Raw genomic sequence first — 27,883 nt, 5'->3', positions numbered from 1 at the left:
AAGTCTGACTGGGACAGAGCCCATTTTCAGCGGAGGCCTGAGGAGAAATGCTCCAGACACATGTCTTTGGAATGTGGGAGGAAACCGGAGCACCCAGAAGAAACTCACGAGCATACAGGGAGGACATGCAAACTCCACACAGAAGGCACCCCAGCTGAGAATCAAAACTGGAGAACCAGTTGCTGTGAGGCAACAACTCTAACCACTGCACCACTGTGCCACCCGATTTAAGGGTAAAATACACTTAAAAGCTTGAGCATTTACCAGTTTATTAGAAGACAATATAAAAACAAGTATTGTGTGAAATCTGTTCAACGCTGGGAAATTTTTTATAGCAAATATGGTTATTTTGCTAATAGCTTGTTGCATTTTCAAGCCATGTCAGCAATTGTATGTGTGTTGTATACTTATTTGACCAAACAGGTTACAACTTTTTTAGGGAGGAAGATGTAGTTAATGTGAATGGAAAAGGGAACTCCTTAAAACATGTGTTAATGAATGCACATAGCCTTAACAACAAATTAACTGACTGGAAGCTTATTTAGCAAATTATTATTTTGATATTTTTATTTATAACTTAAACATGGTTTAGTAGTAATAATACCCCACTGAATAGCTAAGGCTTTAGTTGACATCATACTTAAAGGCTTAATGAAAATGGGAAGCATCCATTTACATTTCTACAAAGTTTTCTTCTGTACTAGTTTTAAGTGATAAGAAGTTGGAGTTTATGAAAATTACCAATGAAGGTGGAAGTAAAAATGTGTCCCTTTTTCTCATTCACCAAATTTATATAAAGAACTTGATTTTGTGTTCAGTCAACAAATGATTACTTGTTTTGAGAAGAACTTTGTTATAATTGCTGGTGACTTAAATATTGCCAGTATTGATTGGTTGATACCTTTATCATCTAGTAAATTGGAAGATAAGATCTTGAATGAGAGTATTTCTTGAAGATATTCATGGATTGCAACTGAGAATAACAGGGTTAGTAATGTATTTGATATAGTCTGGCTCCCTACACATTAAAGACTAAATATTGTAGTGCCATCTGTGTGTTATTTTTGAAATTATGGATTTTAATTTACCAAGCATTAATGAAAGGGTGAAGGTTAAAAAATTCTATAGATGATATTTTTCAGATATTATAACTGAACATCTGCAATGGGACTAGGACTCTGAGATGAAAGCTAAAACTATTTGTGAAAACTGGGATATTTCTATAGCCAAATAGATAGTCTTATTGATCATTTTGTTCCAATATGTATTTCTACAGGAAAAAAGTATTTAGACCACCCTGGTAGAGTAGAAAACTTGAAACAGACATACAAAAGATGAAATTGCTTAGGTACTTTAGGCTTCATCCAACAGTGACAAGAAATCTGTTTATAACAACTATAGGAAATGTTTTATAAGAATAACTAATGAACGTAGGACTGACAGTGAAACAAAGTTGACCACTACTGTATTGGCTAATAAAAAGGTTTTGTTTAAGCATCTACAAGGCTATGTGTTTGGATGATTCCTCAAGGTTGCAACTAAGACAAGCCTCTACCCTGAGATTTTGTCCAGTTTATTTGATTTTTTGTCAATCGTCTGTAAATAGCATAGACTCTTATTTCCTGGCAACTTTACTAGGCAGCTGGCATCCACTAATGCTAGAACATATAAAATAATCATTAGATTCTATTAAAAACAACTCAGCAGCTGAGCCAGATGGATTCAACAGCTGTTTCATTTATTTGTTTCAAAAATTTTTCACTGAAGGTTTTGTTCCAAAAAAAATTGAAAGGAGGCCATGGCTGTTTAAGTGTGTAAAAAATCACCCTGGTTTTACTATTGCTGATTACAGACCAAGTAGTTTGACAAGTATCCTGTGGAATTGTTTTGAGAGAGCACTAAGCTTATCATTTAACCATATATTAAGTTTCTTTAGTGATATATACCAACATGAATTTATATCTGGAAGATCAAGTCTATGAACATAAAGTAAATGTGGTAGTCAAAGGTCTAGCTATGTATGTGATTTATCCAGATTCGGCTAAAGCCTCTGATTCATTTCTACATTATCTTTTCACTGATATACTATGTAGGAGAGATATGAATATGTTTGTAAAGATATTCATTATAAATTGTTTGGCAGGTCAGAAAAGCAGAGTTAAGATTAAGGATAAACTTTCAAAATATGCTCCCATTATATGTGGCATTCCTCAGGGTTCAGTTTTTGGATCTCTGTTGTTTGGGTTGCTTAAAAGTAATTGTCCTACATCTAAATACATCTGTTTTAGTAAATTTGCATACAGTTTAAAGGATGAATGCATAATAGCTAATACAGTAGATCATCAGTGTTTGCAAAACTATCTGGCAAGCGAACCACATGGTACAGCGAAAGGTTATGAAGTTTAACTATGAATGTTCTGCTGTTTACCTTTGCATTACCAATAACTGTTATTCATATGACTTGGATAATTCTGTTTTTTTGGTTAAACATATGAAGGATTTAGGTGTAATTCTTGATTTATCTCATGATTTTGATTCTAATTTGAATTGTGTTGTTAAGAAATGTTATGGACTAAGTAAAAATATATTTTCAACACCTTTGCTTCTAGTGATAGAGTTATCACTGTTAGATTATTTTCCACCAACACTTACCAAATGATTAAATATTGTGGTTCCTTTTATTTGCTGGGGATCTTACTGCTAGCTAAGCTTGAGTGTGTTCATAAAACATTTACCAAACATATAGCTGGATGTCAATCCTTATCAAAATGTAAAGAGACTTGAACACGTATCATTTTATTCAATAGCTTACAGGCTATTAAGGGCTGATTTCATTTTGGTAAATAAGTGTAATAAGGATTAGTTTTTTCTGCAATGCTAGGAGATGGCATTGTAAATCATAGTTTAAATACTAGGGATAATAATTTACTAGTTAATTTATCTAGTTTCCATTTTAAATTGATATCTTCATTTTTTTTTCAGTTTAGGGCCACTAGATAATAGAATACTCAACCTATAGATATTAAGTGTGCAAACAATTTATTAATTCTTTAGTCTTCATTAGACATATGGTTAAGGACTTGTTATATGCAATGAGGTCTAAATTAAAGCAAGCCCTTAATTGGCTTCTTAGGTCCTGGGCTTGAATGTTTGAATCATTGAGAAAGATTATGGATTATGGATGTTGGAGTAGCCCAACAAAACAGAACTACAATGTGATGATTTTACCAGATATCTATTTTAGGGCAAAACCTAAGGTTGCAGATAGAAAGTTTATAGGAAAATAAAACAGTGTGGCAATTAAGGGTAGATGATATGCTCCAGGATAGCTATGTTAGGGAAAGGGATGAAGTTGAAGTTTTGGACATTATATTTGTGTCAGGAAGGGCCATTGCAAAAAATGTAAAAATAAAGAGAATTGTATGTAAGCTAGTGTGTGTTTGTATCTATACTGCTATGAAAGAAAGAGAAGATTTATGATTTATTTGAAAAACTGATGTTTTATGTATTTATACATGGTTATATAATAATAATAATAATAATGGAGATCTGAAGTGTGACATCAAAAAAAGAAAAAATAATTTTTTGGGTGATCTTTATAAAATGTAATTCTTAATGAAAACAGGGCAATTGTATTTAGGAGAGGAAAGGGGAATATATACATTACAAGGGAAAGGTTAGGATTGATGTAGATTACTGTTTTCTTTCCAAATAAATTACATGTTTTTCTGATTACCTTACTATTTGGGAAAAAGTAGAAGGGAACGGGTATGCAATAAAGGGAAAAATGAGTTAACGTTAACAAGGATGATTTTGGGAAATTAGTTATTTGAAGATAAAAATTGGTCAGTTGTGGGAAGAACATTTAACAATAAAATAATTTTATTATGCCTAGATGGATTGGTGGATGACATTTAAAGAGAATGTGTACACATTTACAAAATAAAAGTAATTTTGATACAATTGTCAGTCACCTCTTCCTGTGCCCAGCACTCCCCTAGAGGTTTCTATGGGCCATCTTTGAAGACTAACACCCCTGTGTCATTGACAGTGTAGGATATTACATTTCACTGAAATAATGTAGAAGACTTTAAGGTAACCAGTTGTAACAATAACACTTGTGATGAAAGTTAATAATGCTGTGTATCTGAGAAAGTAAAATGCCTTGACAAAAATGCCTATGCCAACAGTGAACTTATAAGAAGTGCATACAGTTAAAAGTTCCATTTTCTAATGCATATATAAAATATTTATCCGTGTAAAATGTGAACAAATCTAGCCCGTAACTGAAAATTTCAATCATACCTTAGCAAGATCAGAACTCTTCTGTGCAGATAAATCAAAATTAATAGGTTCATAGGTTCATAGGTTCATACTAGGCTATCTGCCCTAGGGCATTTATAAGCCTAGCCAGAATGTGTTTGGCTTTCACCACCCATTTTAAATTTATTTTGCTATGCCCTTTTTTGAGGTTAGTATACTGTGCCTCTGTCTAACAGTGACAAAGAGGGGTAAACCTACAATCTCCCATCCACTCATCAAGATTCCTCTTGAAGAGAGTCAATGAGGGACTCTGCCTAACCTGGACTGAGATTTTATTCCAGAGTGAAGGGAGCCTCTGGGTTATGAATTTGTCCCTCCAGCATGTCCTATTTATTTCAGTGCTGAGGTTCAAGTCTCTCGAGCACGTAGCTCGATGGGATTTGGATTTTCTGAAGTGCAGCATGTCCATTAATTCCAGGTTGGACATGGCTTTATACGTCAGGCACAGATCGCCTCTGAACAGGCGGTATGCCACTGAGTAGAGCTGGAGTTTCTTTAACCGGGCAGCATATGGCATCTGTTTGAGCCCTTTGATCCTCTTGGTGAGGTACTTTTGGGGTCTTTCCAGTTGCTGCAGGTGTCTGGTAAGGTACATCCCAAAAGGGCATTGTACTCAATTATGGGCCTGATGAGGGATGAGTAAAGAGGCACGATGACCTCCCCTGATCTAGATGTGAATCCCTTCATGATTAGGTGGGCTATATAAAATGTTTTTCTAACCACTTTGGCCACGTGGTTGTCAAATGAGAGATTGCTATCAACTTGGGTCCCCAGGTCCCTAATTACTTCTTCTGTACTTAATGGATTACCACCTATGTGGTAATTTGTGGGCACTTTGTTTTTGCCAAAGGGGATGACTATACACTTTTTGGCATTTAGCTTGAGGCCATGGCTCTGGCACCAGTTGTCTGTTTCTATGAGGCCCTTTTGCAGGATGCTTTTGTCGGCTGGAGAGTCGATTATGGCGCCCAGTTTGCAGTCATCTGCAAACTTGGTCAGCCACAGTCCTTCCGTGTTGGCCTGTACCTCCGAGAAATACATACTGAACAAGAGAGGTCCCAGGACTGAGCCTTGTGGGACACCACTTGTAACTGGTTTGGAGTCTGACATGGCTCCAGCAATTCTAACCATGTGGGTTCTGTCCTTGAGCAATCTTATTCCTTAATAGCAATCTTATTCTGTGTTGTCCTCATACACAACTCTCCTCACCTTCAAGTTCCCTAGCTACACAGTTTCCTTTTTATACTGTAGCTTCAGGCCTCTGAGCAATGTATTTATCAGGCTGTGGATGGTAATTCATTACTGAAACTAAGCAGAAATTAGAGCAGAATAAGTTATTTCTTATACTTATTTCATTGAATTGCACTTCTGTAACGCTTATAATTGTGCTATACAGTTAATCTACTACATTTTGTAGTGTTATAAAGCTATTTTACTGTTTCACTGCATTTGTGTACTGTTTGATACTGTTTTAACTGTATTTTTCATTGCTATATACTGTTTCATTACTCTAATTGCATGTTTACTGAATTAGTTAACTCTAAACTGATTTCTCATACTGAGAGTTGTATTTTCTGTTTGTGAGTGCTATGCTTTTCTGTGCATTTTTGATTTTTTGAGGTTTCTGTGTTCTAGTCTAGACTGTTTGCAGTTAAAAGCATTCTCTAGAGTCTGCTTGCTCCTTGATCTGTTTAAAACATTCATTTAGTGGCTACATCTAGTAGCTGTAATAGTTTTAGTTTCCCATCCCCCCTTCCTATTGTTATGGTATACTTGGTGGCTTTGCAGTTGCCCAAACATATTGTATATTTGATCAGGGACACTCCTCCCAGTCTAGTGTCATTAGTTCATTCAATCTAATAGAGATAGAACATTTGTGAAGGCCAACCCACTCAGATTTTTAACCTTGAATTAACTTCTGTTCCAGCTTTCTCCATTTCCACTTTACTGAAAAAAAATTTAAGCTTGTTTCCCCCTTTCCTGTAACAAGTCTAGTCCAGATACAGATTTGCTGTATCCAGGACTGTTTGTAAGCTCCTGAGCCTTCCCGTGCTTAACTAGGGTTAAACTATTCCTGGCACCATAAAGTCTGCTCTTCAAATTTTCCCTTACAACTAGCCAGCCTTTTAGTTTTAGCACTCAAATATGTTTCTTTGAGCTCAGCACATGTTTAGAACTTGTTGTAAGCACTTAATAAGCTACAAATTATTACAGCACTCTACTTTCCTCACTTGTGTAGAAGAAAACAGTTCTTAGTGCTTAATAAATAAACACCTATCTAGGCATGTCTAAAGGTAAGCTCCCGGTGTTTTCTCTTGCCTACCTGATGAATCTGGGCATCTTGGGGCAATGCAGCAATTGCCTCATGTACACAAATAACCCTCTCCTCCTACCACCCAACACTACAACCTGTGAGAGATGCACTTATGTAGCCAAACTGGAAGCAAAGCTGTCTTCACTGAAGACTGGACTAGAAAGTCAAGAGGAGAAGGTAAACACTTGCACCTCAACACACTCATCACATAGTCCCTCAAAACCTATACCATCAAAACACATACATAGAAGCACAAAACACACGCCTAAATTTGCAGAGGCTGTCAATAAAAATCTGCCCAAACAACCAAGACCTCCAAAGCAGAAATGTAAGCAACCTCCACCCCCAACACAACCCAAATGACACATAGCCCACAAACTCAGTGTGCCACACAACTACAGCCCATAAGGCATAACATACCCAACACTCTAGTCATAGTTGACTCTATAGTCAGGCACACTGAAGTTCCACTCACCAGACTAAACAAGGAGAAAGTTACTGTCGGCTGCCTGTCAGGTGCCAGGATCTGCCACATAAAGCATGCACTCAAGTCACTCCACAACAAGTACAAATATGACTCTATCATTGTCCATATTGGTGTGAATGACCTGAGACGTACCTCTCTGGACTACATGAAAAGAGACATGGAGGAGCTCTCCGATCTTGTAGCCCAGGCAGGTATGACCCTAGCCCTGAGAAGCATCCTGCCATCACCCAGAATGATACCACAATACAAGGACAAAATGATTGACTTCAACAATTGGTTAAGCTTCTGGTGTTATTTTAAGGGAATCCAGCATCTGTCTGCCTGGGATGACATAATAAACAGACCATGAGACATTGTCAGAGATGGCCTGCACCTGTCACCCTTGGGATTCTGGATACTGGCAAAGGCTCTTGCCACCCCTATAGTGCCTTTTTTTATGCAAGGTTCAAATGAAAAATTCACCACCATAACAGGTACAAGCAAGCAAAATCTGAGGGTAATGCTACTCAATGCCAGAAGTCTAAACCTCAAAATGCACTCACTCAAGGCACTCCTTAAAATGGAGAACATTGACATCTGTGCAGTGACAGAGACCTGTTTCAAAGCTCCAGAGAGCACCCTTGCATTACCAGGCTATAATTCATACCACACCTTTCGGCCACCTAGCCTGGATCGAAACACTAAAGGCAGAGGCGTGTCCATATTCATTAAGGATGTCCACACCTCCAAGCTAGTTGCTCAGCATAATGCATCTGAGATTATCCAAGTGCAACTAACTCTGGGCAAGACCGCAATCCAAATTGCAGCTTGCTACAGATCCCCCACCATGCCTCAGGATTCCCACTCCTCTTTTCTTGATACAATGGAAAATATTAGGGTACAACCCAACACCGTAATAATGGGTGATTTCAACTACCCCACCATTAACTGGGAAAACTACTCATGTACCAACTCTTTTGCTCAATGTTTTCTGGAATTCATAAATTCCAGTGCCTTGGATCAACTTAACTACACCCCCACCAGGGGCAGCAATATCCTAGATCTGGTCATTATCAACATGGGTGACCAGTGTTCCACACCAGAGGTCAGTTCCTCGTTGGTCAGATCCAACCACAAGCTAATCACCCTAGACATCCACATTCCGCTCCCACCCCCCATTAGGGAAACAACCGTAAATAATTTCTCCAAAGCCAACTTCACGCTTCTTAAGACAGAAGTGGCAAACTTCACGACACACATGCAGATGGACAATAGAGGTACGACTGCTGAATCCTACACAAATACACTTTATAAGCACTTACACGAGTGCATGGAGTGTGCTATCCCTAACAGAACCACGATGCTATCCTCCAAAAAAAGGAAGCCAATCCGGTGGTCTTCTGCCATAAACAAACTCTAAAGCAGAAGAAAGAAATTGTTGCAAAAAAGAGTAAAATCCCATGACTGGAGGAGCTCCCTGGTCAGCCTCAGTAAGAAGGTGAGATCCCTCATAAAATCCTCTAAAGCTAGTTATGAAAACAAAATTGCCACTGATTCTAAAGACAACCACAAAGCATTTTATAGCTATGTCAAAAATCTCAATGACAACACTCAGATCTGCTCTGAGTTACAGCACAATGGCACTAAATATATAGAACCAACTGATATTGCCAACATCCTGGCAGATAGGTTCAGTGCTAACTTTACCCCCCTCTCACCCCCTGAAGGGCCCATCTCTATACCGAAAGAATGCAAAGTTCCTGTAATCATGGCTGCACAGGTAAAAACCTCACTCTCCAAAGCCAGGAATACAGCATCCATGGGACCTAACACCATCCCAGGTTGCATTCTGCATGAACTAAAGAATGAACTGGCACCCCACCTAAGTGCCATGTTTAATCATAGCCTCACCTCAGGCTTTGTGCCCATTGAATGGCACACTGCGACAGTTATCCCACTCCACAAAGGGGAGCCACAACAGACCCTGGGAACTACCACCCCATTAGCCTGACGAGCCTGGTCTGAAAGGCCATGGAATGTATCATCATGGAACTCATAAACAAAGACATTGGTAATCTCCAAACTCTGGACCCCACACAGTTCTGGTTTGTAAAAGGCAGATCATGTCTCCTAAACCTGATAGACTTCTTTGAAGCAGTCACCAAAGCCATAGATGAGGGTAAGGTGGTTTACACAGCCTATCTAGATCTCGCCAAGGCTTTCAACACCATCTCCCACTCTGGAATTATAGATAAACTCACTAAACTAGGTATAAATCCCTATGTCACAAGATGGGTTGCTAACTGGCTTATTGACAGAACCCACACTGTGAAAGTAGCAGACTCCAAATCCGACTTCAGACCAGTGACAAGTGGAGTACCATAGGGTTCAGTCCTGGGTCCACTCCTGTTTGGTATCTACTTCTCTGAAGTACAAGCTAACACAGAAGATCTTTGGCTAACTAAGTTTGCAGATGGCTGCAAACTAGGAGCCATAATCGAAACTCCTAACAATGTGGACATCCTACAAAAGGGCCTCACTGAGACAGATGCCTGGTGTCAAAGCCATGGCCTCAGGCTCAATGCCAAAAAGTGCATTGTCATCCCCTTTGGTAAAAACTCTATACCCATGAACTAGCACATAGGCAGTAGTCTACTTAACACTGAAAGTGTGATAAGAGACCTTGGGACACAGGTGGACAGTAGTCTCTTCTTTGATAATCACATCACCACGGTAGTCAGGAAATCCTTCGACATGGCACACCTCATCTCAAAAGGTTTCTCATCCAGAAAAAAGAGGTCATTGTTCCCCTCTACTCATCATTCATTAGACCCATTATGGAGTACAATGCCTCTTTTGGTATATACCTCACATGACATTTACAACAACTGGAAAGGCCACAGAAATATCTCACAAAGAGGATTACCAGCCTCAAACAGATGCCCTATGCAGACCATCTCAAAAAACTCCAGCTTTACTCCATCGCATATCTCTCACTCAGAGGCAATCTCTGCCTAACATACAAAGCTATGTCAAACCCAGAGCTGTTGGACATGCTCCACTTAAAGAAATCCCAGTCCCACCGAGCTACATGTGTTAGGGACCTAAACCTTGTCACCACAATAAACAGAACATGCTGGAGGGATAGAATCCTGTCTCAGAGACTTCCTATACTTTGGAACAGACTACCTATCTATGTCAAACAGAGCTCCTCATTAGCACTCCTCAAGAAAAATATTGATGATTGAATGGGAAATCGGAAATTCACCCCAGGCGGGGGTGAATCTGCTTGACAGGGGCACAGGAAAATATTTTTTTTGGGTGACGAAAGCCAAGGTACCTTTTTGGCTAGGCTTATACAGGCCCTAGGGCCAATAGCCTAGTACCTACCTATGAACCTATGAACCTATGAGGTGTGAACTCTTTAGAATTGCTGATTCCCAAAGTTTTGAATTCATGTTGCAGGTGTAAACATAGTGTAGGGAATATCTCAGTGTTAGCTGCTAATGGATTGCAACTTTGAACGATTACTGATAGGGAGAAAGAAAACACAACAGTAATTCAGAGTCACTTACCTGAAGTTGGTTTGTCACCCAGGTTACACTTACAAAGTGTAGAAGTAATTGTATCAAGCTTTTAAATGGAAGTGAAAAGCACACATTTCTCACTTTTTGTTCATTAATAGCCAAACTCACCTCCCTTTGTTGAAAACCCTATATTGCTGCCATGTAATATTACAGTTTAAGGACAATGATATTAAATGCCCTACAGACTGTGAGATTGCAGCCCAAATAAGAGAAGAATGAACATGATACAAATAGAAGACAGAGCTGTATTGGTGCAAACGGTACTCATAAATGGTCATGTGATCAGTCATTGCATTAAATATGTAGTTAACCATGTACAAACAATTGAGAGTGCGCAAGTGTTATATGTCTTGTTAATACTGTGGGGGAAATGGGACTTCCCTATATGCACAGTGAGTTGCATTCCTGCTGCAAAGCTGTTTTTTTTTTGTGGCAAAGAGGGGTAAGACACCCTTCCTATGTGTTGTAGGTTCATTAGTCTGACAGACAAATCCAGAGCTGTGTAAAAACATGTAATGTGTGTTAAAATGCATTTTGCAAAGTTATTTATGTTATTTTTTAATATAAATATTTGTGCAACACATGGCTTAGCGCAAACACTGTAAAATGGATAAATAAGTTAAATTTCATGTAACTTACTTCTATGATAAAGACTGCATAAATTACAGCTGTGAATCAAGTCTGTGTGTAGCACACCTGGTAAACACCACAAAGTGCAAACTATATAGTATACTTAGATCATAGTTCAAGTCTTACATTTATCCTTTAATAAAGAAACATAATAAACACTTGTTACAAGAATAATTCAAGTTGAGCTTTGCCTGTCACGTTTCTGTGTCACTTACCTTTACACAAACATGGTCCAATAGCCCAGACAACAAGCAGCACTTGTCATTTTCAAAAAGGATACATTGTTGCACTTTTCAATTTCAAAACAGATATCTTCTATCACATGTTGTTTGCCAACACATAAAAGTGCTAAGCAGGATTGTATGATGGTCAGCAAGCTTCAACAACATCTGCAGGTCCAGAATATCGAGCAAACTCATTAAGCGGTGTTGTGTGATGGTCAACAACACCTGTAGGTCCAGAACACCTGCAAACACCAAGGAGACACTTGACTGTAATGACTTTAAAAAAATACACTTATAGCACCACCTTCCCTGTGGCAAGTAGTATAAGTTAGTTCTCCCAGTACAGGTGAACCAGGGTTCTAAACTAGCACTCTCCCAATTTTATTAATGGTTATCCATTAAATTTTAAAAATTAAAAAACAATGCAAACATACATAATAATAAATATGTATGTATTGCACTGTAGCTCATATGAATTATATGTGTGACTGAGGGTATACTGACAGTTATATTTCTGTAACTATAATTGTCTTTTCTGGCCTTGGATGGACTTCAGAGTTTGATCATAGTCATACACACATGAATGTATAAACCAGGACCTTGTCAGGTCATATACATATTTGGGTAACCCCTCACTCTGTCATGTGTATGTATAATGTATGTATAACATACATACACACACACACACACACACACACACACACACACACACACACACACACACACACACACACACACACAAGATTAATGAACATGTCTGACAACCACTTCACATATATGGAAGAATATGTTTTGTCTATTTTACATAGGTTTGAATTTCACATTGTATAATTTAATTGTATCAGAGTGTAAAGACACACAAAAATGTGTCAAGTTATAAAATTTATACTCCCAATACATGTCTGCAAAGTTAAATCAACTAACAGTTACAGTAGCAACCAACCCATAAACTAATGCCACCTGTCAGATTAAACTTCCTATTTCAAAAACGTCCTTCCTCACTATTTGGCACTGTTTCTCTTAGCTTAACATCACACAAATGCAGTTGACATAGTTGGTTTGCACACTAGCATTAAATGTGATAACATGAATTGGTGGGAAAACACTTTTAACTGTTGCTGTTTGAACAAACATAGGAACTAGAAGGGAAGGTGCCTAATTTAGGGATCAAGGATGGGGTGTGGAGGAGTCCAGAATATTCACTGGACTCTTTGTAAAGTGCCACAGCCGTTGGCTCCAGCGGGGGAAGTATACTAGGTCTCAATACAAATCTGAGGCTTGGAATAGTCTGGTTGCACTGGAAAGCAATGGTGGTACCGCTGTAGGTGCGAGCAGGAATAACTCAGCTAATGGCTGGATGGGTTTAGTACTGCTGACATCCCACAGTTGTGGAAGTATACAGATAATAATATGTAAAATTAGATAGAAAGCTGGATATAGCCAAGACTGATAGGCATAATGGTCTTCTCATTTTCTCCCCCTTTTTTTTTTATAGCCACCCAGGAGATAGCAGCAAATAGAGATGCCCATGCTAGGCATTTGGAAAGACTAAGAGAAGGAAGGGGTATGTATGCAGCGCAAAAGAATAAAATTATTTTAGCTAAAGTATTGCTCTTGAATACATTATTAGCAAATTAAGCATGCATATCTTAACTGTAAAATCAAGCATGTATGCTTCAGTCTGTAGCTCAAGCCAGCTGTAGGAGTCAATTGTAATAGTGTATTCAGATGTTGTAGAATCAAATTCCACTGGTAACAAATGTATAGTACAATAATTTAAAAATATTATATAATAATTTCAACAAAATACATGTTGTGTTGTTAACTTAATCAGTATTATTTGATCAAGCATATCTGCAATATATGCATATTGCAAGGAATACTTGGAACAATCATCAGTCATCGTTTGCAGTTGTTAAAAAGTATAGTTAATGAAAAAATAAAATTATTGTATTTATATCGTAGTAATTCACTGTATGTCATATATGATGGTACTAATTCTCTTCTTTTTTCCACTCTTACACTACCACTTATCTCTCTTTTTAATTTTTATATGTGTGGTCACAACATTCTGATGTCATCAGTTTCTGCCAACACACAGAATGATTTACAATACACTCACTTCCCATGAATACTTACTTATTTCTAATGCATTCTGTGTACCCTTGCTGATCACTAGCAAAGCTTTTTCTCAGTATGCTTAAAACAGGTTTGCACTTCACTCGGCACTGACTACACTTTCATGTAAGTGTTACTGTATACATTGCTTTATATTAAACCCTGATAGTCATTGTGGCTTTCTGCATAATCCCACAGACCTAGTTTGCCTCTAGGTAAACAGGTTTACATGTCTGCAGGTGTTCCTGCTGCGTTACATAGTTTCCTGGCTGGCAACACTGTTGCTGGCTACGAAATTGCACTTGTATTTAAGTATGATGTATGTCATGCATATGCAATTAGCAGTGGTGTTTATCACACTAACACATAAATTCTGCATAGGCTCTGCACTAAGCCTACATTGAGTTTATTGAATTCCCAGAAATAACTTGAACAAGAAGGTGTTTACGTGGTACTTTATGGTATCAGACAAAAGAATACATAATGCTGAAAAAACTTTGCATTGGTAGTTGGTGTCCAACTAGTACTCCTTTGTACATATTTACATTTATTTTCTAGATAAAAATGAAAATGTGCATACCATTCAAAATCATACAAATATCTCAAAAATGGAGTCACAACTGCAAAACTGTTTAGCAGGAATTTGAAGAGCACATCTGAACAAACAGATGTCGCCCTGGTAGTTGATGTATGTCTATCATTGTTACATATATATTAATACTTGTTTGCATAATTATAGCAATTAATTTTGTATATTGTTGAATTACTTGCTCAATATAAAATTATTATGTCTGGCTGACATATCTGTATCACCATTGTGAAGAGGAGTGTGTGCTGAATAACTTTTGAATTCAACATTTTTGTAATTTTTAGAGTTTTGAGGAATATACATTTGTTTCTAGGCAGGTTCGAAAGTTGCAGTAAGAGAATTTTGGCTCAGATAAAAGCTATCCATGTAGGACCTCTCAAATGTCAGAATATATAAAATTCCACTCAGGCTAGGTTTGAAAAAGTTATCACATTAGCACCTATGTGAACTGTACAAATAGCAATGTTATCTGTAAGAAGTATATTTTACTTGAATGCTGGATAGTCTGACCCTGTATTAGTTCATTAAAACCTATGTGGTGTGGAATGTCACACCTCTAGCAGCCTACACACATCCTTGCATTCAAGAGCATTTACTGAATAAAATCACCTTAAGAGCTTAAGATAAACAAATGTAAGTAATTTTGTGAACAATAAAAGGTATAAGTACTATACAGATAGAAATGTTATCAATAAGAAGTATCCTTTACAACAATAACAATCAGTGCATGTATTTCCATGAATACTATAATGTATAATAATGCACATAAAGCCAGAGTTATATTTTTGCTAAACTTTCATAAACAAATTGTCATACCTTGTAAACTATACAATGTAGATATATATTGTTAGAACACTTTTGTTAACCAGACATAAGGTTTAACATGACAGCATAAAATCCTGTCTGTGTGCATGCTTATCGAGATATTTATAGAAATATGAAAACACATGCTTGATTATATAATTTGCAATATAAATAGCACCAAATATCTGTCAAGATGCTCAATTTACACTGCAAATATCAGTGACAGTTTTCTTCAACAGTATCCAAGGTTTCACTTGATTCCATCTGATAGTTTATAAGTTATTTGCACTGCCAATCATGAGCGGACAAGTGATCCGCTGTGGCGACCCCTAACTGGAAAAAGCCGAAAGAAGAAGAAGTACATATGCTTGCTGTCATAATTGCTAACAAAAAAAAATTGGAGTATCTCCAGTTTATTGAGATATAAATGGAGATACACAATTAATTTTTCTGTCCCCCACCATAACATTTCACACCATATACCTCAAGAGTATGTACATCTCTTAGTTATGAAAATCTGAATAATAAGTGGCAAAACTGATTAATTTTTCTACTGTGGGACATCCTACATTAACTATCTTAGTGTCATTGTGTTAATTATTCCTTGCCCTTTATAATATTATTATCTGGTAATTTACTTAGTTAAAGAAGCCAGTCCCAAAAAGTCTGGGAGTCATAAGGACCTGTGGGTGTTAACTGGAAAAATACAAACAATGTACTATAGGCTTGAATGAGTTAATGCTCTTGCTCTGGCAGAGGATGGGCCTGGTGTTCATTCCAAAGTAGTTGACATTAGCAAGCCGCAGAGTCACTGAACAGATGGGTTGAAGAACTCTTGCACTGTGTAGGGAAGGTCCTAGCTGGTGAGACTCTTGGTGGCTTCATTTAAAATTAAAAGAGCCACTGGGTAAGTCAAGTGGTTTGAGTGACAGAAGAAAGCAATACACATTTTAGAATCGGTTTACCTTTATAATGGCGATCTCAAAAAGGTCTACTACACTTCCGTGAGCACTGAAGTGTGAACGTCCCAAATGACGAAAACCACATATACAAACGGCTAAATCTCGCCCCCTTTTGACCCATGGTAGCACTGGTGTGGAGGTGTGGAGTGGTTGGAAATGTTAAAATACTACATTAATTTGACATTTTAGAAGTGTTGCAGATTCTAATTCATGGAAAACGGGTCGTCGATGTGGTAGGTCGATCATATGTGATCGACGATATGAAGGTAAACCTTAGAATCAGTAATGTCTTGTAAACAGAAGAATAACTTCCAAGACAGCTTTTCAGCAGCAGGAGATAAAACATTACATAAATTTTTATGAATATGTAAAGGCAGAAGACAGAGCAGATCTATATGCAAAGTCTGGCAATTAAAAAGGATGGCAAAGTCTTTTGGTACACATCATCATTAATTCCATGTGGGCTATTGGTAATCTATTTGTAGAATAAGGATCCAGCATGGTGAGAGGTTTCTGAGTTTAGGGTTCAATGGCTTGCAGAGATCATTAGGGCGAAGAATAAGGCAGCAAAAGGGGCTGTCATGTTGCCAGAAATGCTGATAAAGAAAAGAAAAAAAAATTAACCAAAAAACAGACAGGTGATAGAATAGGAAGCAGGTAAGTAAAATTATGAGAAATATGGTATGAGCAGGAAACGGGGAAGTGGAAAGAGTAGCACCAGAAGCAAGAGTGATTAGTAGAAGAAGGGTACAGAACAGAAATGGCAATATTAGACAGGGATTAGACAAACAGGTGAGCATGAGGAAGGTACCAAAGAAATGGCATGAAAGGTGAGGAGGGTGCTAGGAAAAAGAGCAGGAATTTTAAAGAATAGAGGAACATGTGAAGAGGTAAGAATGGAAGGGTGAAACAGACTGGAATTTGGAGACCAGGAAAAGATGGAAAGGGAGAAAAGAGTCAGGGTGAGTATTAGTAATACCAGAACTAAAGGAAGATGAGAGTCAGGGTGGGTTTCACTTATGCAAACACTATAGGGAGAAAAGAGTTAGGGTGGGTTTCAATAATGCTAGACTGTAAGGGAAAATAGAGTCAGAGTGTATTTCAGTAATGTAAGAACTAAATGGTGAATAGAGTCAGGGTGGGTTTCAGTAATGCCAGAAATAAAGGAAGACTAGACTCAGGGTATTAATGCCAGAACTAAAGAGAAAATAGAGTCAGGGTATTTTCAGTAATGCCAAAACTCTAGGAAGGTGGATGATGTAGCTTGAAGTAGTAATTGTGCAAAGTGACACTGATTTGAATTAATAGAAACATAGGCCAATGAAAGGACTGGACATAGTAGTACTGATTTACAAAGACTTCCAGAAAAATTGTGCACTGGAGAAAAATGTGGAGGGGTAGCAGCAATGATTTGTGTAGGAAGTGACTAAGAATGAGGAGGTGAGAATCAATGTACTTGCAATCAAGCACCATCACAATAAATAAATAAATAAATAAATAATGAAATATTAACATAAATCAGATAAACATTAAGCAACCCTGACATGAAGTATCAACTTGGATAAGGGGAACTGATGGCAATAGATCAGGAAAATAATCTGCTGTGTTAATCACATCTGGATTGAACCATCAAGCAAGAGGGCAATGGCAGCAGCAAACTGAATGTTGGAGTATTTCCTCAGGGGGTTTTAAAAGTAAAAAAAGTGCTGCATCCACTCTACAGTGCCTGGCTCAAATCATAGTTAGAGTACACTATGCAGTTATGGAGATCATATAAGGAAAAGGACATCAGCTTATGAAAGGATTTTAAAAGAAAGATACCTGTGGGGTGGAGGGAAGGGATATGGCACGAGCCTAGAGGAGGTACAGATCTTCTCATCTTTAAGCAGAAGATCCAGGGGGTAAAACATTTGTGCATAATTTTATATCAGGTTGATGTGAGGGGGTCATTTTGAACAGGAAGGGGAAATGAGGAAGGAGGGACACAGGTTGTAGACTGCAGAGATTATCTATTTTTTTAGATCTCAAAAAGCACTATGGAACAGGTATAGAATAGCTAGCAGTGGGGTATCCAAGGAGACATCTAAGAGGGCATGTGGTAGTAGGAATAGGGATAAGGGGAAGGTAGAGATGTCAGAGAAATACAATGTTAAGGCACTTATAAGGGTAGAACTAAATAAACTTATTTTCTTCTTATGTTGCAAAGCAAATGCAATGTACAGTAAACTGCACTGCACAAATAATGGATGGAAATCAGTAATGCAATAGAGGTTAGTACAGCTTTATGATGAATCATTAGTCAGAATGAAAATGTGTGGCTTTAGAGAACTTTACAAAGCAGAAAGCGTGGTGGGAGGTATTATCTCATACTTTGAAGGAAGGAAGTTCCAGAGCTGTGTTGCCTGATGACAAAATGAATGCACTGCACATATCTCAACGCTACACTGCTGGACCCATCAATGACCTCAGGGAGCAGAACTTTATTTAGATTGGGTAGGGGGTGAGCTTGTACAGGGCTAAATACACTAACAAAATAAGGTTGATATGAACTTGATAGCATAATCTTCATAAAATGGGAGCTAAATAGAGGCATTTAGCAACACATGTATGTATAATGGCTGTGGAGTTTTGTGTGTACTGCAACTAGTCAATTTTCATGTTAGGGCATATTTGATATATAGATTTACTACAGATATAAAGACAGTAAGGCCCCTAGACATATACAATACAGCAAGATCATGTAGATGGAAAAGGTGTTACTGTGGACAATGTTTTTAAATGTAGTCATAATGACTTCACAACAGATGACTCATGATCCCTAATTGAAAATTTCTCATCTAAAACCATTCCAAAGTTTCTCACTTCATCCAGAAATTCCAGCTAATTACCAGCATATATGAACCAGAATTTTATATGAGAAGCTGGAATTTCTAAAAGTGACTTGTAGCCGTGGCTGCTCTCTTGGAGATGTTAAGCTTCAGATGCTTGACTGACAAGTAAGATTAGAAACATTAAAAATCTCTACCAATTCCTGATAATATTCCTAAAGCTCAGCTCAAGGTGGTGATTTCAATTGTCTTATTTATCAAATATTATGTCTCATTGCATTAACATGGGAAGGTCTAAAGGAATTGGTAATTAGGCATATTAGGGCACAAAAGTATCTCTTTTATAAAGGTAATCACAAGTTCTGTTCTGAAAATTTTTGGAATGTATTCTTTGATTGTCTTTTAACCGGAAACACTTTTCATTTTTGTATTATATCTCTTTAATTTATTATCTGTTGTATATATTGTGAATGATATGGGCATTGTATAGTTGTATATAGTTTTTGTTGATGTTTGTACAGTGTTCTTCTGTAGTTTGTATTGTTTGTCTATAAGATAATAAAATAAAAAGATTTTCAAAAAAAAAAAAAAAAAAACACACACAAATAAGAGCAGTAAATGTAAATACAACAAGCTTCACACTGCAACTTAACCTAGCAATCCAGTGATATCATTATAATTCACAGCACCACAAAAAATGACAGCCAACTTTACAGTTTTAAAGACAGAATACAAACATATTTTTGAACAGTCATCAGGATATGAGAGGAAGAAAAATTATACAACCGCTTACTAATATTACGTTATGCTACATTAAAAACTTTCCTATCTATAGTAAAAAAAAAAAAAAAAATCTCTACCAAGGGAATTTGTAGTAAATATTTTCTTCTCAGGGAAGGAGAGGTAAATCTGGGTCTCATATGCATAAAGTTGATAATGAGGCCTGCTCATCTACTGAGTTTTGAGTTCATGCATATATTGCTGCAGTCTGTAAGACAGAATGCTCAGAAGAGCCAGAGCTGTTTTTTCCTTGTTTCACAACCTGTCAACTGCTTTCTGTGTGAGATCACATTACAGCAAGATCTGGGAATTTGGCCCTATACCCACCCCCCCTCCCCGGTGTGATCTCAGAAATTTGTTGGAAAATGATCACTCATTTTTCATTCACTCTTTTAAACAGTCAGTATTTCATGAGACAACCTCACATGCTATCTGCTGAATATGTATTGAAAAACAAAAGACAAAAAATTTCAGAACAGTAGCCAAATCCACACAACAGGTCCATAAAATGTCCAAAAGAATGGTATGTGAATATTATGGAACACTGACTTTTTCTGTGAGATTTCCGCAGTCTGGTAACTGCCTTTTTATAAGAAATCTCTGTAGACAGGAGCACTGACTTTTTTATAAGTCATGTGTACATACAGGAATACTAACTTTTTATAAGAGATCTCTATAGAAAGGAACACTGCCTTTTATAAAATACCACGGTAGCTGGAGTAGTTTCTTTTTAATGTGACATATCTCTCTTGATAAGACCACTGCATTTTATAAGAGATGTCTGTAGCTAGGAACACTGCCTTTTTATAAGAGATCTCTTTAGCTAGGGGCACTACCTTTTTTATCAGAGGCAGAAACAAGCTAGGAGCACTGCCTTTATGTAAGAGATCACTGTAGATAGATAGCGGCACTGACTTTTTATAAAAGATTTCTGTAGCCAGGAGCACTACCTTTTTTTAAGATATCTCTGAAAGCAAGACCAGTGGCTTTTTCTGAGATCTGTGTAGCCTGGAACACTGTATTTTATAAAGGATCTCTTATTTATCTTTGTTGACCTGGAATGTCCGACTGGACAGAGTTCATTTTCACTGGGCCCAGGAAGAAAAGCTCCACCACAGTACAGTTATATTAACAAGTGAATTTCAGACAGTTCTCAGAAAGAGTTACATTTATCACAAAATAACAAACAATTACAAGACAGGTATATACAGAAACGTATTTGCATCAACAATTATAAGTCTATACGCTTCTTCCAGCTGTAAAATGTTGCAGAAGTAAATGGATCCGTGCTGCAGAAGTGAAACATTATTGTGAAGAAGTTTACTGTTCTTTCATTTCAGTAAAGAAAGGTTTGCAAGGGGTTGAAGATAAGTAATGATGTTAGTTATAAAATTATGTGGGAATGGAAATTTTAGTACTTTGTATGTTTGTAAAGAGTTCAATAGATATATTGCAGTAAGTTATAAATTTATGTAGGAAGAGATGGAAGATTAATATTTCATAGGAGGACAGTTGTAATAACATATGACTGAGAGAACATGGTGTAGGATTATTTCTATTTAGGCTGCCTGTTCCAAATTGATGTATCTAGAAGGTTTATAACATAGGTATTTAGGAGATGTATGAGAGGGGTAGAGTGGTGGATGGGGGCAGTGAGAAAAAGAGCAAGATGAGAAGTGTTGTTTAAGGGGGGGTGGGGTGAAAGGATGTATTCATTTAAGTGCAGGAAGGAAAGCTATAAGGGATGTAATGACTCAAGTATACAAGAGCAAAAAAAGTTAGTCATAAGCAATTAGAAGTTTGTGCTTTTACTAGAGGTTTCAACCTGGTGGCGAACATGAGCACTACCAGGACTGGGTAAGGTACTGTATGAGCTGGATTTTATAGCCTGGAGGTTTGCTGATCATTTTTACTTGTGTAGGGATGGTGTTCCACAGCTTGGAGATGTAACAGGAATATAGTGAGCCCCTGATGAATTATTTGCTTTAGTAGTGCTTAGTCGAAATTTATCACCAGAATGGAGGTCCCTTGTGAGGGTGTAGGGCAATAAGACATATTTTAATGTAGGATGATGTTCAGGAAAATTTATCATTTTGTATGCCATTACTAGCTGAGAGTATGTTATGTAGTTGTTAAGCTCTAGCCAGTTTAGCTGCTTTAAGGCTTGGCAGTTGTGAGCTCTGTGTGCAGTGTTGGTAGCAAATTTAGCTACTTTGTTGTGACAGGAGGCTAGTTTGGATTTTAGCATAGAGCTTAGGTTTTTAAGAATAGGTGAGGCATATAAAAGGGTTGGAGGTAAACAGGATGAGGCTAAGGTTTTTCTTGCTGGGTATGTAAGGTAATCTTTTGCCTGGTAAAGGAGTTAAGTTTCTGGTGGGTCTTTTTAACTGTTTGAAGATTATGTTGATCAAATTTAAGATTGTCATCTATTACAATTGCCAGGTAATTTAGTCTATGGTACTACCTCAGTTTTATTATTATTTGCCGAGGTAACCAAGAAATATTGTTTTTGATTTAGCTAATGTTTTGGGGTGAAGAGCATCAGTTTTGTTTTATTAAGATAAAGAAGTAGGTTTGAGTTTTTCAGCCAGGTTTTGATTGAAGAGAAAGAAATGTGGGTGACTTCTTGTAGTCTGGATATTGTGGAGGCTGTACATATTAAAGCTGAATCATCTGCATATTGTAATATATTTGCTTGGTGTATGGCAGTGTGAAGCTTGCTTATAAAAATATTAAAATGAAGGGGTCTTAGTCTAGAGCCCTAAGGGGCAGCTATAGTAAATGTAAGAGAGGAAGGGAGGTTCTGTTGCTATTTGACTGCTTGTTGTCTTCCAGATAGATAACTAAGGACCCATTTAAGGGAGGACAGAGAGAGATATATAGAAGAAAGTTCTGCAAGTAAATGTTGATGTGATAGTATTGAATTCTTTGGGTAAGTTTAGGAACACAGCTGACATAGGTTACCATTGTTCCTATGCTGGTCTATAGTGTTGGTGAAGTGAAAGATGGAGGTGGTTGTGGTCTGAAACCATGCTGTGTTTCCAAGAGCAGATTATTTGAATTTAAGTGATGTAGAAGCTGTGCATGAATACATTTTTAAAGTATTTTTGATAGAGAAAAGAGGATTGCAATGGGCCTGTAGTTATTAAACTCTGTAGATGTGTCACCTTTGTGTAAAGGTGTAATAGTGGATTTTTTCCCAGATGGAAGAAACATATTTTTCAGATGTAGATCTATTTATCAGTACAGAGACTGGAAAAGCAATTGGCATCTGCAGACATTTTTAAGTTGTCTGAGTGGAATTGGTCATCAGTGGCTGGTTTTCGGTTATGTAGGAGATTTTTAACAATGGAGGTCAATACTGGGCTGAAATAGCTGAGGATATTTAGCAGAGGCTGCTGGTATCGCGAGTCTAGTGGAAGTGTTATTGTTTGTGGGGGATAATATAGCTGTATAAAATAGCTGTTGAACTAAGTGGGAATTGAATAAATAACATTGTTTGATGTAGGGGTGGGGGGTAATTTGGCCTGGAAGTAAAAGTCTGTTTATGGATATCCAGAAGACTTTTGGGTTGTTTGGATGTTTATTTTGGAGGATGTTATAATATGTTTGCTTGTCGTGTTTTATTTCGTAAGAGATATCTGTAACCAGGAATAAACCTATCTTTTTATAAGAAATCTGTGTAGACAGGGGAAATTTTTTTTTTATAAAAGATCTCTGTAGCCAGGAACACTGCCCTTTTTATAAGTGATCTCTGTAGACAGGAGCACAGCCTTTTTTTAAGAGATCTCTGCAATTGGGAACACTGCCTTTAGAGAAAAGATCTCCATAGATAAGAACACTGCCTTTTTATAAGAGATCTCTGTAGTTAAGAGCATATCCTTTTTTATGAGATCTCTGTAGATAGGAACCTGTCTGTTTATCAGAGAGCTCTGTAGATAGGAGCAATGTCTTTTTATAAGACATATCTGTAAATAGGAACACTACCTTTTTTATAAGAGATCTCTGTAGATAGGAACACTACCGTTTTATAAGGGACCTCTGTAGATGGGAGCACAGCCTTTTTATAAGAGATCTCTGCTTGATATCCACATAGTGTTCTTCAAGACAATGCTTGACATCAAGAGACTAGTATATCTCTTTTAAGTCCGCAGAGCTTAACATGAAACCAAATTTTGTATAATGTTAGAGGAATGCAGTGTACATGGAGTGGGACTATGTGAGACAGTGAAGATCTTAATACCATATTATATGCCTCATGCTAATCACCCAGGCTACCTGATCTGGGCACTAGAAAGAAGTTGTAAAGGGCAGGTTAAACTAATTAGAATTAGGGATTCCTACAGTTTGATCCATGTGATTTGTGTGAGCAGATTTAGTTTAATTTCTTTTAATTTTGGTTTACCAAAACTGAATTCACTTATCTTGTTCAAGCTGCTGGTACTCTGCTGTGAGTTTTTTTTTTACTGTTACTCACTGCCATGTGAAAAAGGAGTTTTCTACATATAGCTTCAGGGAGGGTGAAGTCCTTCATATGGGGTGAAGGAAGGAATTATTTTGTGTTTCTAGACACTTATGAGTTACGTTTTTTGATATACTCAAAATCAGTGAAAAGTAACGCATTTGTAGATACTGGAAAAAAACAAATAGAAACCCCAAAATTACAGCATGCAAACTCATCTATTCCACTAGGTCATAACTGGGGGACATACCTTTGGTAAAACAACTGAAATATGCACATGCTGGTTGTCTAACTGTGAGATATGTCCCTCATAATTTCAGAAGTGGAGACAAGAATTAAAATATCAAGTAAAAACAGTGGGTGGTAGAGATAATCACATGATCAAAGCCAAAACTCCCCCCAGCCATTATTAAAGAACAGGTCATCAATGCACTTTCCAAGGCCAAAAACATAGCATCAATGGACCCTACCAGTGTCCACAGCACTAATCCATTCCTTGATCAAAAAATGAAAACCTACCACACTCTCCACCAACCAACTCCCCACTGAGTACCTACAAATATCAGCCAACGCCATTGCCTATCCAATATCAATACTAATTAATCATACCATAGCAGAGGCTAAAATCCCCACTATTTGGAAAACATCCTACGTAATCCCACTACATAAAGGAGGTTCATCCACTGAATTCTCCAATTATAGACCAATTGCTATACTTTTTCCACTTGCAAAGATAATGGAAAAATGTATACATAAACAATTCATGCACCATCTAATCCAAAAATCACCTCATGGCTGATACTCAACACGGTTTCCGACCACACCACAGTACAACCTCAGCCATACTGGTCTTTACCAATACCATAAATAATAACTGTAACAATAATTACATATCCTCAGCCCTCTTCTTGGATCTTTCCAAGGCATTTGACATGGTTGATCACCAACTTTTGATTGACACCCTGCAAACTTTCTGTCTAGACTATAAGGCCCTTCAATGGTTTACATCCTACCTCAGTGGGAGGCATCAAGCTGTTCTCTGGCAGAACAAGCTCTCCAACCTATTACCAGATACCCTTGGAGTACCACAAGGCTCCATATTAGGGCCCCTACTGTTTTCCATCTTAGTAATGCCCTACATACTGTCATCCCAAATGTCACCTGTATTCAGTATGCCGATGACTCCACACTGGTTTGCTCAGCTACATCTCCCTCAGACTTGAGGTCTGCTACCCAATCCACATGTAATACTATGGAAAACTGGTTCTCTGATCGTTGATTGTTATTGAACCCAAAAAAAACTAAATGTTACTATTCTCACCAACACAAAGGTGTACTGCTTTTACCTTCACCATAAATGCAAAAGATGGAACAATAATCTCCCATGACCCCCTCTACAAAACTATTAGGTGTCATCATTGACAACAACCTAAAATTTGACCTACAAGTAAATCAAACTATCAAGACCATCAATAAAAACTTGGGCCACTGTATAGAATAAAAGCCTTTCTAACCCCTCCAGCTAAGATTGCTATAGCTTGCTCTACATCTACTTTCTACATTGTTATATGCTTCCCCCTTCTCCAATCTAACAAGACTGTACTCAACAGACTGTCAACCTGTTATAATCACATTGCCAGATTTACCACTGGCCTGCTTTTTAGAACACACCACTGTATCATCCTTAAACAGCTTGGGTAGCTAGAACTACCCAGTCTAATCCAATACAACCTTTTGATTATGGCCAATAAAATTCTCTGTAACCCAGATCATACACCATCTCTTAGAAACATAATCACCCCCCATAACAATCTGAGATTGCTTTGATCCTCAAATAAACTAGTAATTCAAACCATCAAAATTAACAATTCAGCTGGTGATGCCCTATTCGCAAACTCTGCAGGTAGACTCTGGAACATACTTCCAGCTGACATCACTATGCTCTCATCCATTTGCCAGTTTAAAACCAAACATAAACAACACCTGGCACTAAACTGGCTTTGCCAGTGTAATAAGCCTGGCTAACTCTAATTAAGACTGTTGAATAAACTAGTAATCTAGTTACTGTCTATTTTTCCCCTGGATGTAGACAGGGTAACTTTTAACCTGTGAACTTATCTATTCATGATTGTCTATGTATACTTTGTAAATATGTCTTTATTGTTTCTGTTCTATCTGTTTACCTGTAAATTTTATTTTGTAATGATTTTTATTTTATCTGTTTACCTTGGAGCTTTTCTCCCTGGGCCTCCGCTGAAAATGGGCATGTATGCAGTCGGACTATCCCAGTCAACAAATGTAAAATAAACAAATAAATAAATAAATAATACCATCCTGGGATACATAGCATGAAACATGACCTCTCTGTTCCACTTGAATCACTTTTCAACTCGAGCTTCAGTCAGGTTTTGTGCAGGGGAATGGAAAATGGCTTCAGTCTTTCCCCTGCACAAAAGAGGTCCAAACACTATCTAGATAACTACAGGCCGATAAGTCTGATCAGCCTCATATGTAAGGCCAAGGAAAGAGTCATCATGGACATGATAAATGAGGACATAGGTAACTTGCAAACACTGGGCCCATCACAGTTTGGCTTTGTTAAAGGATGGTTATGCATATTAAATCTGGTGGACTTTTTGGAGAGGGTCATCAAAGCCTTAGATAAAGGTAAGACTGTGCACACAGCTTACCTTGACCTGCCCAAGGCTTTAGATACAATACACCACTCCGGCATTATAGACAAGCTCACTAATTTAGGTATAAACCCTTTTATCACCTGCTAGATACCCAAATGGCTCACTGATAGGACCCAAGAACTCAAAATAGGTGAGACCACCTCTAGCAAGAGGCCAGTCACTAGAGGGGTCCACCAGGGCTCGGTACTGGGCCCACTCCTTTTTGGCATCTATTTCTCCAAAATGGAAGCAAATGCTAAAGGTTTATGGCTGACTAAGTTTGCAGATGATTGCAAGCTGGGGGTTATCATTGACTGCCCTGCAGACACTAGCATTCTTCAGGAAGGCCTATCACTGACTAACAAATGGTGGTGCCAAGCAATGCTCTAAAACTAAGTTCTAAGAAATGCATAATTTTACCCTTTTGGAAGTCAACCAACCCAGCTAATTACCATGTTGATAATATGCCCTTAAGAGTCAATCCAGTAGTCAGGGATTTGGGTATGTACATAGACAGTAGCCTTGCCTTTGACCACCATGTGGCCACAGTGGTAAGGAAATCCTTTTATATCATGCAACTTATAAGTTAGAGCATGGCATCAAGTCCAAAGAAGTAATTATCCCACTGTAGTCTGGCCTTATCAGACCAATCATAGAGTACAATGCTGTCTTCAATATGTACCTGATCAGGCATGTGCAGCAACTAGAGTGAACTCAGAGGTTTCTTACAAAAAGAAAGCAAGCATAACAAACCTGCCTTATGCAGAGTGACTTAAAGCCCTTTCCCTATACTCAGTATCCTATAGATTGCTGAGGAATGGTCTATGTCTGGCTTAGAAGGCATCCGCAAACCCCACACTTATGAATCTCCTGCATATTCATAAGTTAAACAGCAGCAGAAAAACAATGTTTAAGAACATGATTTTTTTCTGTGACTTAATCAGAACATTCTGGAGAGCAGATATGTGTCCCGGAGACTGCATCTTCTATGGAACAGGCTTCCCATCCATGTGAAGATGAGTTTGTCTATTACTCAGTTTAAGTGCAACCTAGACCAGTGGATGGAGAGCACTGGGCCTGGCACCCATATCCCTTATGGACAGAGGTAGTGTATAAATGAT

This window comes from Protopterus annectens, chromosome 12.part0, assembly GCF_019279795.1.
Source record: "Protopterus annectens isolate FY-2018-M chromosome 12.part0, PAN1.0, whole genome shotgun sequence".
Taxonomy (NCBI): Eukaryota; Metazoa; Chordata; order Ceratodontiformes; family Protopteridae; genus Protopterus; species Protopterus annectens.
The sequence above is the reverse complement of the archived record's forward strand: the minus strand, read 5'-3'. Positions refer to the sequence as shown.